Source organism: Euprymna scolopes, chromosome 17, assembly GCF_053919585.1.
Source record: "Euprymna scolopes isolate OS-2025 chromosome 17, ASM5391958v1, whole genome shotgun sequence".
In the NCBI taxonomy this organism is placed as follows: domain Eukaryota; kingdom Metazoa; phylum Mollusca; class Cephalopoda; order Sepiida; family Sepiolidae; genus Euprymna; species Euprymna scolopes.
The window spans coordinates 2,764,076-2,778,922 of record NC_136498.1 but is presented as its reverse complement, the minus strand read 5'-3'; the positions used below and the strand labels follow the sequence as shown (position 1 = coordinate 2,778,922).

At 36.4% G+C, this 14,847-nt stretch overlaps 1 protein-coding gene and 1 pseudogene across 3 annotated transcripts in view; both read left to right on the top strand.

Annotated features, from left to right (window-relative positions):
- Nucleotides 1–14,847, top strand: part of LOC145296652 (GTP-binding protein Di-Ras2-like) — a 563,663-nt gene that overhangs the window by 440,880 nt on the left and 107,936 nt on the right. The gene's annotated exons all lie outside the window — the stretch shown is intronic.
- Nucleotides 14,042–14,160, top strand: LOC145297094 (5S ribosomal RNA; annotated as a pseudogene).

Here is a 14,847-nt window from a genome sequence, read left to right as displayed (position 1 = left end):
ATCGTTAATGGTGTAAATTGGGTAGAATTTGATTATTTATGGGAGCAGCTAAACAAAAACTTGTTTACATTGGATTTGAAGGCTTGTTGTATTCCAATGGCAAGCAGCCCAGCAGAACAGTGTACCACAGGCGGGCACTTTTGGGAAAGAAGCTTTGTTCATGGAATCTGCATTGATTTAGGCACAGATAGAATGAAGGAAATCGTTTATAGTGGTTGTAGCTAGTCGAGTGTTTTTTTTTGGGGGGGGGGTTGTGAAATTTATGCAAGGGGGTGCCATAGATTAGAGTTCAGTCGAGCACTTGTCATAAAAATAACGAAAGTGCAGAGACAGGCTTGCAACATCTCTTTTGTGGGAAAGAGATTGCAGTGAAGAAAAAAGGGCATCACCTAAGTTTTGAACTCTATCAAAGCTGGATAGGGCATGCCGAGCCAATCCTACTCATATGTGGCAACAGTACTTCATTTTAGGATGTACTTGGCTCTTAAACAGACAGAGGATTGCATCGGCAGTGAGGTACGTGATGGAGTGGTAGAGTGATTCAACCATTTTTCCAGCAATTTAGCAACAGATTTGATGCATGCGTTCCATTTCAGATTAGGAGTAAAGATCAGTTCCAGAAGCTTGTCAAGACATGGAGTTTTCGTCAACACATGGAGTTTTCCCCAAGATGAGAACCATTTATTTCAATTTCTAGCTCGATTCATCAGAGTATCTGGTATCTCTTGTATTTTCATGTGTAACACTATCATTAATTACTTCACGTGTTTTTTGTTTTTTGTACTGACAGCAGCATCATCATCATCATTATCATTATCATCATAATCATCATCATCATCAGCATCATCATAATTCTATGAATCTGAAGATTCTATTGTTGGCATTGGTTTTCCTGATAATTTTTTCTAGTCAGGCCAAGACATTGAGTACTTACGAGAGAGACCATGAGAAAATTGCCAACATCCTAAGTGTGAGTGATTTTTGTGGATGGAACTGAATTTGAACTTGAAACACCCAGATCATCAGTCCATGTCACTACCACTAGACAACCGCCATCTCCCTTTTATACTGACAAATCACTGCTTATGAAGATCCAAAATCCACTCGAGGATAAAGATTATTGTGTTTGTTAAATGGACAATGAGACAAATACCTTGAGGATCGGAATCGGTGTTTGAAACTGGGCAGAATTTGATTATTTAAGAGGACAGCTCAATAAGAAGTTGCTTATATGGGAATTAAAAACAAACATGTTGTAGTTAGCTCGGAAGCAGTCCCATAGTATTGTTCTACAGAAAGAAACTTTTGAATCATGATTTGGTTTGACATTTTAGTAAATTCTTTGTCTGTCAACTTTGAAATGACTTTATTAATTGGCCATCACTTATCAAGGCCTAAAGTCCACTTGAGGATAAGGGTTACTGAGTTGATCAAATGGGCAGTGACAACACCTGGAGACGATGGTTGAAACCGGGAGGAATTTGGTTATTTAAGAGTATGGCTTGACAAGAATTTGAAAACGACCCGCCCTATGAATAGGAAGCAGCCCCATGGTTTTGTGTTCTACAACTAGGTAGTTTCTGAAAACAATCTTTACTCGGAGACATTTTATTTATCTCCAGGTATGAAGAGTAAAAATTGGAAATTATTTGCAGTGATTGTAGCTAGACGAGTGTTTATTTGCTATGAATGATAATTGTAATCTTACAAGAAATTCCAACATGGTGTCTTTATGTAATTACCAGAATTGTATCCGTACAGGAACAATGATAATATTGCACTAAGAAGAGAGGGTATTAGACGCTATTGACCTTGTTAGGATTGAGTTATAGTTTGTGTTGGACAATCTTTTGAAGCTCTGTTCTCCTGACTAATCTGAAGAGAAACATTAATGAAAACTTCCTCCGGGTCAAGCCAATGGTTAATCATTTGGGGCTATGACAACAGCATATTCTTTTCCTTGTTTTTACTTTCAAGTATATATCCGACACAATTAGACACAATCAACCGATGGTCACTAAAAACATAAGATATCAATGGATATCAAAACAAGGAAAAGAATATGCTGTTGTCTTAGCCCTCTTAATTATAAAATCGGGAAAATTATTGAGATGGTGAGCAAATTGTCAGTTTACATCCGGTTGATAATACCACAGTTTTTGTTTGTACATAAGTTAACTCTTTACCGCCAGAATTTTTTTATGCAAAAGACGTGATGGGAATTAGCGTGCAACTGATGCATGGACATAAACTCCTCATTCACTTGTTGAACCATGCATGGACTGTACTTTGAAGACCAGTTCGGCTGACAAGCCATAAGAGTAAGAAATATTGAAAATACAATTTCGCGAATAAGGAAACAAACCCCAAAAATCAGTTGGACCATATCTAATCATAACAACCATATCCGTTATAGTCTTGAAATGTAAAGGATTTAAATGCGTCAGACATAAGTTTTCTTTTTTGTAGTCTGTTGAGAGGGAAACAGCTCCACTGTATTGTGTTCCACAAACGAATATGTCTTGGAAAGAAACTTTGTTCATGGAAACTGTTTAGTTTTATGTACACAAAGTAAGAAAGGGGCATTTTTGACAGTGGTTGTAGAAGACGAGTTTTGTTGTAAATGTTTTACAGGGGAAACAATGGATTAGGGCTCAGTCGAGCATGAGAAAAATAATAGTTGAGCAGAGATAGACTAGCAAGATCTTTTTTATGAAGAAATAGTAAGTAGGAAAGGACGAAGACTAAATCTAAGAATAAGAGATTCGAATGGCTCTCGAATTGCTATTCGTTTTGATTTGTTCTCTTTATCACTCCCAAAAGCAAATAAGTTTTCACAGGAACGTATTAACTCAATAACTCAAAGCGTTTTCAAGTAATGAAAATCATTTCAAACCTCATGAGTAAGAAATCTACGTCAAAGTAATAAACCAACAAAGAACTTACAGACTCCCATTAGAACAGTGACCAAATGAGATTTTTCCCAGTTACGCCTGCCGACTATGTTTTGAACAGAACCCCAAAAATATATTCTCGACAACCCCCTTTGTGTCTTTGGTTGGGACGGGGGGGGGGCGGGGATAAAACGGTAAAGACTCAATGACTCGCATACCAGTCTTCATTTTGTGTACACATTTTTACACACTGGTCAGTAAGACAAACAGAAATGAATGAGTACTGATTCACATGCACTAACAGAACAAGGTAAACCAACACACATACACAATGTCACGCTGCCCAATACATATGTATATTATTACTTACATGTGCATATCATTCACGCAATGAACATTTTGACTTGTGACTTTTTACCAAACACAAGTTTGCATGAATGAACATTTACGAATTGAAAATTTGAATATACTTATAAGATTGTAAATATACAAAGTTTTTCATTTATTTATTGCGGACTATTATCCTCATCTTTTAGTAGTTGTTTCACAACGTTCTGATCAACTATTTCTCTGGCCTTCATCAGGTGGTAACTCCGATGGGATAAGAACTCCGAATCTCTTAACTTCATCCTCAGCAATTACTGCCTTCCATAGTTGTTGTCGTCTCACCACATTTTGGCCTCTGGTCGGCTTTGGGTAGGATTGAAACCGCTATCTTCAGACAATACTCACTTGGAACCGTAGAGATTAAACATCTCTATCCATTGCGTCACAAGGCGATCAAGGTTGGACTTTTTGGTCTTATAAATCTACGTTTATTTATTATCTGATCTTCCATGGTCGGGTCCGTACCAAATGGTATATACTATTTAATTAATTGGAATTCATTATTGAGATGAGTATTATTCATTTATTGTGGACTATTATCCTCATTAATAAATAATACTCATCTCAATAAACATTCCAATTAATTAAATAAAATAGAAATGATTTTTTGTAAAATTTCGTTTTTCTCAAATTTTTAAGTTATAAAAATCTGTTTTCCTTAGCATTTGCTAATTGGTGACCTTTATATTTTTTTAATGTTTCATTCATTATCAATTTTAATATGCCTGCTTGCCTACATATTAGTACTCTTTTTCTTCTTTCGCTAAAGCATGGCTTTTATACGCAATTCCTATTGTTGGTGTGGTTTTTGGCAATACCCAAAGACGCTGTCGTTATTTAAAGCTATGGATCACACCACACACTGTCCAAAGCAATGGAAACGCATAAAAAAAACAATGCTAATTTAAATTAAGGTTCCAAAAGTTGTAATAACCAGTTATAAGTTATCTCCCTTTATTGAAACTCTTCAGTGACATAAGGACAGCAATAGAAACTCAGCTTCTTCAACCTCTTTCACATCACGGACAGCATCCAGTCAAGACGTGTGCAAAGAGTCAATAAAAGAGAGCAAGACGCTGAACTAAAGAACCCATCAGGGTTGATATGCCATTAAATGATGGAACGAGACGAAACTATTTCTTTTCTTTTTATTTCATGTCTTTTTGTTATCAGAACTTTTTCTTTTCTTTTTAATCTTGTCCAGATATTCTTCTTGAGTGGGAGTTCCTTGTACGTTCGTGTATTTTCCTTTGACACGCTTTTGACATTTGTCGTAAAGAGCGTTACAAAACCTCTAGCAACCATCTTTTATCCTTTTTAGATGATGTCAAAGACATTTTTATTTTTTTTACTTGGAAGTCACCACTTATCAAGAGATGCGTTAATCTAAAAATTTCGCTCCATAATTTCATTTCTTTTGTCTCCGATAAACTGATTATTAGCACTTTAGAAAACGTGTTGCATGTGTGCTGCAGGGGTTTCGTTGGAAGTGTAAGTCGATAAAAAAAAACTCTAAAAGGTTTCCACGTCTCTCTCTCATTCTCTCTCATATTTTCTCTCTCTCATATTTGCTCTCTTTCTCCCTCTCATTATTTCTCTCTCTCAATTTAATTGTTTGTCTCTCTCGAATTCTGTCTCTTTCGAATTCCTTGTCTCTCATTGTCTCACTGTTATTCTCTATCCCTTTCTCTCATTCTCTCTCTCATTCTCTCTCATTCTCTACCTTTCTCTTTTTAATTTTTTGTCTCTTTCAAATTCTCTCTCTCTCTCTCTCTCTCTCTCTCTCTCTCTCTCTCTCTCTCTCTCTAATTATGCCTTTTATTGTTATTCTCTCTCTCTCTATCTCTCTCTCTCTCTCTCTCTCTTCTATAAAATGGTTTTCTCGTCTTAGCCTTGAAGATATATAAACTGCAAAATGTAGAAAAAAAATGTAGGCGTCCTTATTTATTGTGTTCGACTTAAATCTTAACATTTCGTTCCTTCTATTTCATAATTGTTTTGGTTTTGTGCACAAAAATGGATGCTTCTGTTTGGGTTACAAATAATAAACGTCTTTAATATTTGAAATCTCAATCTCTCATATATATATATATATATATATATATATATATATATATATATCCCCTGTTTTGTTCTCGGGGGCTCTATGTAACGTTTGTGGACCTAACAAAAGCATTTGACACAGTAAACAGGAGGGGGTTCTGGCTAATGTTGGAGCGCCTCGGCTGCCCCTCAAAGCTACTCAGTATGATCATTCAGCTGCATGAGAACCAAAGCGGTCAGGTCAGAGTGAATAACAACCTCTCAGAACCCTTCCTCATCATCAATAGCATGAAACAGGGATGCATCCTGGCATTGTTCAGCATCTTTTTTTTTTTTTTTTTTTTTTTTTTTTATTACATTTTCACCCCAAACAAGGCAAATTGCCACTTTGGTGTAGGGGGCTACTATCAGGGGCAACAACTACTGGGGTACTATGTAAGGATTTGGGCAGCAAGGTGTCGGTTCACGTTACACTTGAACTTCTGCACGTCAGTACTGTTGGGGAAGCAGGGACCTGGGATGGAATTCCAGAGTCTAGCGGTTCTGGGGAAGAAACTATTGGAGTAAAAAGATCTTTTACATCTAGGGATCTCTACAGTGTGGGCGTGGGATTTAGCAGCCTGTCGGGTTTGTCGAGGGTGCACACGTCGTGGGGGCACAAGTGATTGCAGTTCGTCAGAGCATTCACCACTAAAATACTTGTAGAAAAGGCAGAGGGATGCAACATTTCGTCGATGGGACAGAGGCTGAAGCTTAGATGCCAGTTCAGGGCCTATCAGGTTTGCGACTCTCTTTTGAACCTTGTCAAGGAGCGAGAGACTAGTTGCAGATGCACCAGCCCAGATGTGGCAGCAATACTCCATACATGGGCGAATGGTGGCCTTATAGAGGTACAGGATACTTTCGGGTGTTAGTAGATTTCTAGCATGGTAGAGAGAGCCCACCTTTCTTGCAGCGGCCCTGGCAATGCCTTCAATGTAATTGTTCCAACTCATGTTTCCTGTGAACGTTAGGCCAAGTAGTTTGAAAGATGGACTCTCAGATAAAGAGTCGTTGGCCATTGCTATGGGTGGTAGAGAGGGTTTCTTGTAATTATTGAATGAAACTAGTTTAGTCTTGGCAGCATTGAACGCGACCAACCACTTTTGTCCCCATTCCACTACAGATTGGAGATCTTCCTCTAGTGTTTCTGCCATTTCTTTAGAAATGTGTTCATTCGTCTTCCTGTCGTGCCTGCCATAGAGTGTAGTGTCATCAGCATATATACCCATCTCAGAGGCAATGTTGTCGGGGAGGTCATTTATGAATATCAGGAACAATAGAGGTCCAAGGATAGAACCCTGGGGCACCCCCGCATTTATATCATATTATTTAGATGTACGACCGTCGAGGACAACCTGGAATGATGCTTAAGCAGGCGAAGATCTTGACAATGATGATGTTGTCTACATTTGCTGTTGCCTCAACGGCAATCTGTTCAACCTTAGAAGGCTGCAAGCTCACACAAAGACTCTTGAGCAACTAATCCGAAACCTCCTCTTTGTTGACGACACTGCCCTTGTTATACAGAAAGAGCCTTGCAGCGCCTCACATCCTTCTTTGCAGAAGCTGCCCAGCTTTCAGACTCGAGGTCAGATTGAAAAAGACAGAAGTTCTCCACCAGCCCGCTCCTTGGGTAGTGTACTCCTCTCCCCACATCACCATTGGCGAGACTAAGCTGAAGACCACTCACCAGTTTACCTACCTGGGGTGTACCATCATATCAGATGCCAAGCTTGACAAGGAAATCGACAACAGACTTGCCAAGGCAAACAGCGCTTTTGGTAGACTGTACAATAGTCTAGAAAAATAAACACTTGAAGAAGAGCACAAAAATCAGTGTGTACAGAGCTGTATTACTCTCTACCCCCCCCTGTACGGCTCTGAGTCGTGGACAACTTACTGACATCAATTACGACTTCTCAAGCGTGTCCATCAGCGCTGTCTTTGCACCATCTTCAACGTTCACTGGAGTGACTCTGTCAACAATGTTGAGGTCATCAAGTAGGCGGAGATCACCAGCATTGAGGCCATGCTGCTTAAGTTGCAGTTATGCTGGGCTGGACACATCTCTAGAATGGAGGATCATCGCCTGCTCAAGATAGCCCTATATGGCGAACTCTCTACTGGCCGCCATGACAGAGGGGCACCGAAGAAATGATATAAAGACTCTCTGAAGAAGTCCCTCGGTGACTGCCACATTGACCACTCTCACTGCTGACCGTGATACCTGGCTACGCATTGTGCCTCAGGCTGTCACCTCCTTTGAGGTCTCCCGCACAGAGAATCTATGGGAAAAATGCTGCAGAAAGAAGCCTTGGCAGTCATATCTGATGTAATTTTTGACGGCAGCTGCTGCGTCTAAACCTGCTTGTCCTCGTCAGCCACAAGCGTACTTGCAATCGACGTGACATCCCTCTTCATAGGATCTTTGTTCGCAAAGTCAAGCCAAGAAAGAGTGTGTATATATATATATATATATATATATATATATATATATATATATATAACCTTGTCTGACAGGAATGGTCTTCACCAAACTACTCCATGAATTTTTGGTTTACTGACTTGAAAATTGATGTATGAGGGATTCTGTGGAAGAAATTTGTTTGATATTTAGCCGGTAAACATAGGTTTAAGTGGTCAAAATTGAAAAAAAAGTGGAATTTAGAAGACGTCGACTAAATGTATTACTTCTATGTACACACAAATTTGCATTTATAAGTTTAACATTATTTTTTCAGTTTTTTCATATGGGTATGGACGTAGCTCAAGTGATAAGACTGGCGAGTTATATGTTAGGTTTCGATTCTAGCTGTCATATTTTTTATTTTTATTTCAAGTCATTTTTTTTTATTTATCTTTTGAAATCACTACCATATATATATATAATAGTCAATAGAGTATTGGCTCTATAATAATACAAAATCTACATGAATTCAAATATATTTAAGTGTATTTTACAACCGGGCAATGCCTAGCAACCTGCTAGTATATTAGTAATGGGACATTTTAACTTTTCCCCCGATTCCCATACAAGTACAAATTTTGATTCTTGATAAATTTTGAAATTGTTATGAAGTTGATTTTTTTTTTGTTTTTTTTTTTCAGATTACAATTGAAACCCGTATAATTTGAGCAAAAAAAAAAAAACAGAAATACACTTGTGTAGGATCTATAGATTATAGTTTTGCCAGTAGTTTAAAATCAATAAATATTTATTATTTTATCACTAGTACCACAACACAAAGGAAAATCAAGTTTTTAACCAAAACAAATAATAAAAGAATCGTTTTTGGCATCAGAAAAATACACCATTTTTTTTCTCATTTCAATACTGATTCTGATACCAAAAACTGTTCTGATTTTTCCAATTCTGATTAATCGTCCCAACATTAATATGCATGTTTTTTTTTAAATAATTTCTCATCAGCAATTTTGTCATCATGTTTTCCACTTTTTATTTTGATACTTGAAATGTAACGAACCTATAAAAAGTATTGTAACCGTTTATTTAAATAATATATCTACTTACCTGATATAGTAAAATAATATATCTACTTACCTGATATAGTAAAATAAAAAAAAAAACAAAAAAAAACTCGATTAAACCTAGAACCCCATCTTCCAGCGTAGACCCCTACTATCAGGTCTCCTTCTCCAATATCAGGGGTCTACGTTCCAACCTTCCAGAGGTTGAAACCCAATTACAGGAGACGAAACCGGACATATTATTTCTATGTGAAACTGGAATAGGGCCGACCACTTCCCTAGATGAGTTCATAATTAATGGATGCCTATCCTTGTTTTATCGTTATTTTCATGGCAGGTGCTCGTCTGAACTCCAATCTTTCACGAAAAACACCCGTCTAGCTGAATCCACTGTGAAAAATTTCCCCCACTCTGTATCTGTGCTTAAATCAAAACGCGGATTTCATGAGCAAAGCTTCTTTCTTAGAACTGCACGCCTGTGGAACTCTGTTCCGTCTGCCTGCTTCCCTCCGGACTACAACTTGGATGTCTTCAAGTCTAATGTTAACAAATTCCTAATGAATCGCCCCCCTAATTAAACACTTCATAAAATCTCCTCACTAACGTAATGTACTTACAATAACCCTTATCCCTGAGTGGCTTCCGGGCCTTGATAAGTGGTGATCACTGTGTAAAAAAAAAAAAAAAAGTCCTAATAAGCATTTTGCCTAAGTACGTTTTATTTGCCTCTTTTTAAGCTTGATTTGCTGTATAATATTTTATTATCCTCACTTTGGAGTTGATCATAAATGTAAAGTTTTTGTTTGATGTTTACTACTTAGCATACTTAGGACCTCTATCCAGTCATGGCTAATGGAACAAGAGAATGTTACCCCCACCCGTGATGTAAATAAAGGGTTCCATTTGAAATTCCGTCCAAATTCCCGAGTTCAACAAGATACACCTGGAAAAGGTCGAAGGTTACATCGACCGAAACGTTGTGAAAATGACAAATCCAAATAACTAATCCTCATCTCAAAATTCAGAAACGTGATTTTGTATGTATTACAATTCTCTATTGAATATTATATTGTACCTAATATATAGTGCTGATTTCAAAAGTTAAAAATAACTTTAGTGCCATCAGCTTGAATCGAAACCAAAACATTTAGTGTTCCAGCTGCATTCCCTACCGTTTGAGCTATTGAAAGACATATATAAAAAAGATATCTTGAAGAAGTTTTAATCTTATCTGTATGAATAAATTTGCACATGCACAAAAGTAATAGAAATATTTTGGCAAGTTGAAATTAACAATTTTCGGATTTCTGTACATGGTATTCATACGTTCGAATAAATATTTTACTTATTATAAACCATCCATGTGTATGTTTACTATTTACTGTTGATTTCAATGTTGGGTTAGCAGTAGTTTATCGGTTAAATATTTTCACACATCTGTTGTTTTATTTCGATTTTATTTATCATGTTATTCTTTGTTGTAATTTTCTAGTTTTAATTTTACGCTAATGTTTTTTGCTGCTTTAATCATTTCGAAAGTTTTGCAATCAAATACTTTACACGTTCTCATCTGTTATATTTTTTTTTATATTTTTCCCGAAAAATAATGGGCCAAACTGGCTGAAATTTTTTTAATTTTTTTAATTACATTTTCACCCCAAACAAGGCACATTGCCATTTTGGTGTAGGGGGCTACTATCAGGGGCAACAACTACTGGGGTACTATGTAGGGAGTTGGGCACCAAGATGTTGGTTCATGTTACACTTGAACTTCTGCATGTCAGTACAGTTAGGGAAGCAGGGACCTGGAATGAAATTCCAAAGTCTAGTGGTTCTGGGGAAGAAACTACTGGAGTAGAAAGCTCTTTTACATCTAGGGATCTCTACTGTGAAGGGGTGGGATTTAGCTGCCTGTCGGGATTGTCGAGGGTGTTTACGTCGTGGGGGCACAAGTGCTTGCAGTTCGTCAGAGCATTCACCATTAAAATACTTGTAGAGCAGTGGGATGCTACATTGATGGGACAGAGGCTGAAGCTTAGATGACAGTTCAGAACCTATCAGGTTGGCGACTCTCTTTTGAACTTTGTCTATGTACGAGCATTTATGTGTATTTGTGTGATGCACTGTTAGAGATTGATAGGGATTAGTATTTAACGCAAAAAAGAGCATAAATTTAAACATTTTCAACCATCAAGTTGGCCTAAAGCACTCATTCTATGTCAACGACCGAGAACATGTATGGCATAATCATGTCATGCAACTGTTCTTCTAGACTAAAGCAATTTTTTATTTTTGTTCCAATCCGTCTCTCTGAACAGAAGTTTATCAGGACAACCTGGCAGGGGATACTTTTCCTTACAAGTAAACCATGACCAAATATTCAAAATAGCATAGTATTCGCGACCCAAAATAAAATCTCCTCAGTATGACTAACCAGCACTGGCTTTTACAAGGAATGGTGCAGCTTCTCCAAGTGATGTTATCTCGTATCGTATCACGAAGCTAGATACTCCACCAGATAAGATGAATCCTTGTTCTGGAATCTGGTCAGACCAAAAGACCACAAGAAAAACATACTATAACATATTTAACAGGTTAATAACTAATCAATAACTCAATTAGAGAAAGAAAAAATAATATTAACTTTTTTATTATTTCAACATTTGAAACGTAAATGAGGTTTAATGGAAATTCGAATATCGTTGGATCTCATATAGAGATCAAGTGTTAACCATTAACAAGGGGCCGCTTGATTTTTGAGAATTTCGACTGAAGTAAAATGAAACCATATGTATATATATATATATATATATATATATATATATATATATATATACATATGGTTTCATTTTACTTCATATGGTGCTACTAGCCCCCTCCCCCCGGGAATTCTAGGTGCAGTATGTGCTCTCTGCTTATCTCGGCATTTGTTTCCACTTGTCCTGTATTTACATTTCACTTGCCACAGGTATTCAACAATGTCGATTCAGGAAAGGTGTGGTTGAAGATTGCGCATCTTCTGCCACAAAAATTTCACGCGCAGGCACCCCTTTGTGGGTATCCATAGTTTGTCAAAGACGGAAGGAGCCCCCCCCCCTCCTTTTTTATACACACACACATCCATGTATAAACACTCGTTTATGTATAAATTGTTAGAACTAACGCAGATTACTATAAACACTTCAATTATTATTATTACAACTATTCTTTTAACCGTGATGTATTTCTTCGGCCTCCACCATCCAATTCTGCTTACACGTGATAATGGCATTATGTTTCATGCAGTTGTAATTGCCGTGGTCTATTTAATCAGGATGTACTGCTAAAACCCTCCCACCCATCCAACCAACTGCTATCACTACTGACATCAACAATATCTAGGTGCGTCCGTGGAGACTTGGAATCCAGTGGAAAGGGGGCGGTGTTTCCGGTTTATCTAATCGCTTTCTGGTTGAAAGTGGTTTTAAAAAGTAACAAAAATCCGCGCACGCACACACACACACACGAAAATATATGAAAGTGCAGAGAAGCAAATATTAGCATTTCGTTTTGTTTTTAAACAAGTAATAATAAAAAAAAAATACTAAAAAGTAAATAGTGCTTAATCTTTGCTTTGACCACCTTCACAAATACAACCCCCCCCTCTTCTCCTCACTTCTACCCTTCTTTAGATCCTTTTAAAATACCATTCTCGACAAAGAAATGTTATTACTATCACAATTGTTGTTCACAGGATAACAATACTAGCAATTTTGAGCTGAGCTACTCATCAATCCATTTTTTTTTTTGTTTGTTTCTTCAGTTCTATTTCGATTCATTATTGTGGCGTTTGAACTCGGATTTACATATTCAAATTGATTCAATTAAAAAGAAATATATATATATATATATATATATATATATATATATATATAGCTTCATAAGAAATATAGTCTGGCCTGAAGATGCTGCTTCTTTAAATGAGCTGCGCAGAAACATGTATGCACATATGTAGCCAATAATGTTTGTATAAATGAATATGCTATAATTAATTACGCTCTGCTTGCCATTAAGCACTTTTTGAGAAACACCGGAGTTTCAGTGGATTTACATCTAGAAGACAACGACGATAGAATCTATATCTATATATCTATCTATATATATATATATATATATATATATATATATATATATATATATAATTTGAAATCCGTGCCAACATTCAGATGCTCAAAGTAAGTGTTTATTTGATCCGTATTCTTCCCTCTGTTTTAACAAAAACACTTCTCTGACTCAACTACAATTTTATGTGATATTTTTATTGCCTTAACACCAAATGTTTATCCAGCAGAAGTGTTAGGTTTACATTTACTCATCACTTTGCATCCGACAGTGTTAGCATTCTCTCTCTCTCTCTCTCTCTCTCTCTCTCTCTCTCTCTCTCTCTCTCTCTCTCTCATATATATATATAATTTTGTATATCATAAAAACAAAAAATGGTCACTAGACATATTGTTTTGGTTTTGTTAGTTTTTTGTTTTTGATTGGGAGCAAAGCATAGTATCTGTTGAAGTCAAAATTGTCTGCACTTTTGATTTCCGGTTTCTGCTCTGCAGACGAGACGACGGTGACAAGCAAGATATAGTTCGTTTTAATTAATAATTATCTTCCCCTCAGATAACGTGAAAGTTCTTCCCCTTTCTTCGTGTTAAGAATGGCTTTCTTATCCGCTTGACTACATCTAAATTATCTATCGAAAGGGATAGAAAAACCGGAAGTTAAAAACAGCAGAGAATCTTGACTAAAATCATAAAAGTTGTTCTGATTTTGCACTTCATTCTTTTTTGGTTTCAGTCAGCGAATGAGAAATTATTCTAGATCGAGGCAATTTTTATTTCTGTAACAATCCAAGTTGCCTATTATTTTGACTAGCAAGGCTACCCGGCGTTGTTCAAGACTATAAAACAAACAAAAAAGAACATTTAAAAAGTGTGTAATATCTTAACATTAAAACTTCCATCTTCATCTATCGTTCTCTCTTTCCCTTCCCCGTTTTTCTACATCTGTTTACCTCAACTTTTTTTTTTGTTTCAAAAATGTTCGCGATACATATGCAACTTGAAATAATTTTTTTTGATTTGCATGAAAAAAAAATGAAATGTGTAATCAAACATAAGATTTATTATTTTTAACGATGTTTGCTTAAATATACGCAATAAATCACATTGACACACCGGTTCTAGTTAGATCACCGAAGTTAAGCAATGTTGAGCCTGGTCAGTACTAAAATGGGTGACCATTTAGGAATTCCAGGTGTTGGATGTGCTCTCCGCTTGTCTCGACATTGTTTCCAATCGTCCTGGACTTCTCCTTGCCACTGGACTCAAGCAGTGCCGATTCAGGTAAGATGTGGTAAGCGATTGTGCAATCCTTGCCTCATAATTACATGCGCAGATACTTTTACAGGATGTATCCATTGTTTTTCGAAACTGAATGGTAGCGATTGCTGATGTCATGTAATGGTATAATAAATTATGGGGTTTATCTATTTTATTTTTACTTTCATCATATTTTGCTTTGGTTTTGATACCCCCGAATTCGAAGCTATACAATCCTTCCTTTTCATAACCTATCCTACTTTCATAAATCAGAGTTCATTTTCTGTAGGCTGTTTTTGAACCCAGTCAACGACAGGTACTTTTGCTAGTATATATATATATAATGTATATATGATTAGAATAATAGAAATAGTATTCTTATATACATTGAATTTATTGATGAACAATATAAAATGAATGACATTGAAACTATTTATTATTAGGAACAAAGAAAGTGGATGGAAAAAGGGGGAAAAAAGAAAGAAAAATAAAGATAGGATAAAGAAAATCAGAAAATGTATTTGAGGTTTTGTTTAAAATTAAGAAGTTATATTATTATTATTTCGCTTAACTCGTATATTGCAATTAAATAAAATTATAGTTTGGGAATTAAGGAATATAAAGTAATATAATTT